The following is a 2,916-nucleotide window of genomic DNA, read 5'->3' as shown; positions in this document are numbered from 1 at the left end:
TTCCAGACTCTTAATGTACTTATTAATTTATTTCAATCTAGAATGAGGGTTGGAGGAGGAAAGAGAGAATGAGCAATAATGATTCCTGTGTTTCTAGCTTATAAACTGAATGGATTATGGTATCATTTTTTTTTCCTTCCTTCCTTCTTCCTGTTTGTTTGTTTGTTTTTGGATGGGGCAGTTGAAACTCACAAATTGAATTTGGGAAATGTTGAATTTAAGATAACTATGTGTAGAAATGTCAAGTAGGCAATTGTGTATACAGGTCTGAGGCTCAAGGGCTGAAGATAGAAAATAGAAAATTGGGAGCTGTAAGGATGTAGATCACAACTATGGACATGAATGAGCTCACTCAGGGAGAGCTTCTAGAAAGGGAAGGGGGCTAGGCCTGAGTGTCAATGAACTACAATATTAAATCATCAGTATGAGAAGGATAAGTATGAGAATGTAGGCCAGTTTACTGATGTTAGAGTAAATACAGAAGTCGGACAGAGAGGTCTTAAAAGATAGATGATGGAGGAAGGGCTGAACTGGGGACCAGGAAATACAGAACATTATAGGGATAAAGGTACATACAAGATATAATGATTACATTTAAGTAGGCTTACATTTTAGACATTAACTAGTGAGAGCAGGGTTCAGATTTAGTCTCAGGTCTTGTAGTGATTTAATTACTTATTCAATTATGTACTATTTATTATAAATAAATTATTTATTATATATAATGCCTAACTTCCCCTCCAGATAGAGACTCTGTAAGGCTGTCATTTTTTGGTCACCACTAAATGCCCACCCATACCAGCACAATTCCTTGAGCAAAGTAAGGATCCAGGATCTTTTGACTTCTTAGCTCTATATTAACTGATTAAAAAAAGACCTGAGAAAGAGGAGGCTGGGAGCATTTCTTAGGTGAAGCGCTAATTACAGACACAAAGGGAAAGGAGTAGTGGTGAAAATAAATATGTATTTGTTATTCACTGCATTTCATATGGAAGAAATGTATCCTTTTACTCATTATTATCAGCCAGAAGTCTTTTCCTTTCATGTTATAACTAAGCATTTGACTTTTTTTTTTTGACGGAGTTTCACTCTGTCATCCAGGCTGGAGTGCAGTGGTGCAATGTCAGCTCACTGCCATCTCTACCCGCCGGGTTCAAATGATTTTCCTGCCTCAGCCTCCCAAGTAGCTGGGATTACAGGTGCCTGCCACCATGCCCTGCTAATTTTTGTGTTTTTAGTGGAGACAGAGTTTCATCATGTTGGCTGGACTGGTCTCAAACACCTGACGTCAAGTGATCCGCCCACCTCATCCTCTCAAAATGCTGCGATTACAGGTGTGAGCCACCTAGCGTAGCCAAGCATTGGATTTTATACGGCCTTTCATCAAATAATTCAAAAAAACTCCAGGCTCATAAAATTATTATTTAAAATATGTGTTAAAACAAGACTAGAAGGGAATGTGATAATGTGCTCCTAGCAGTATGAGAGTGATTTTTGCCCTTTAGAAATTTATCTAGTTTCTAAATATTTTAGTTATTCTATTGTCATTTTAAATGTGTTTTTAAAAACACTGTGGATATTAATCTTTGTCATTGATTGTATGTTGTAAATATTTTCTCACAGTATGGTACTTTTTAAAACGGTGTTTGTAATTATAATAGTAATGTGTTATTATTATTATTTGTGCAAGAAGGCCCTCAACTGATGCAGATGCTTTACTCTTGTACTTCCCAGCCTCCAGAAATGTGAGAAAACAAATTTCTCTTATTTATAAATTAACCCAGAATTGGATATTCTGTTATAGCAGTACAAATGGACTAACATGGTGTCCTTATAACAAATACTTTAATTTTGTATGGAGTTAAATTTCTCAATTTTAAACGTTGTCTGTGCTTTTAAAACCATATCTAAGGAATTGCCTAACTCAAGATCACAAAGATTTTCCCATTTTCTTCTGAAAGTTCTATCATTTTAGATTCTTACATTTGGGTTTATTGTATATTTTGAGTGAATTTTTGTGTATAGGTGAGATAAGAAACAACTTGTTGTTTTGTTTTGTTTGCATAAAGATGCCAATTATGCCAGCACCATTTTTCGAAAAACAAAAAAAATTACTTTTCTACTGATTTAGCTCAGCAACTTTGTCAAAAACAATTAATTAGCCATATATTTATTTTCGGTCTCCCTATTCTGTTTCATTGATCTATATGTTTACATTTATGGCAAAATCATATTGTTTTGATTGTGGTACTTTTTTTTTTTTTGAGATTGAGTCTTACTCTTGTCTGGAAGGCAGTCGCACTATCTTGGATCATTGCAACCTCCACCTCCCGGATTCAAGAGATTCTCCTGCCTTAGCCTGCCAAGTAGCTGGGATTACAGGCACTAGCCACCACACCCAGCCAATTTTTGTAGTTTTAATAAAGATGGGGTTTCACCATTTTGGCCAGGCTGGTCTCAAACTCCTGACCTCAAGTGATCTACTTGTCTCGGCCTCCCAAAATGCTGGGATTACAGGCGTGAACCAACATGCCCAGCTGATTACTGTATCTTTATAGCATATTTAAAAATAACATATAAAAGTCCTCCAACATTTTCATCTTTTCAAAATTGTTTTGTCTATTCTAGGTTTTTTTGTATTTTTGTACAAATTTTAGGGTCAGCTTCAATTTCTACCAAAAAAAAAGAGAAATCTGCTGAGATTTTGTTAAGGATTTCATTGAATCTGTTGATCAGTTTGGGGAGAATTGCCATCTTAACAATGTTACTTTTCTAGTTCTTGAACATGATACTGCTCTCCATTTATTTAAGTGTCTTAAGTGCATTTTTATTATCAGGAAAAAAAATCAACAATACATCTCCCCTTTCCTCCAATCATTTTCTGTTGGTACCATATATTCTTTTTTTTTTTTTTTT

This window comes from Rhinopithecus bieti, unplaced genomic scaffold (genome assembly GCF_001698545.2).
Source record: "Rhinopithecus bieti isolate Rb0 unplaced genomic scaffold, ASM169854v2 scaffold_19858, whole genome shotgun sequence".
NCBI lineage: Eukaryota > Metazoa > Chordata > Mammalia > Primates > Cercopithecidae > Rhinopithecus > Rhinopithecus bieti.
This window is presented reverse-complemented; position numbering follows the sequence as displayed.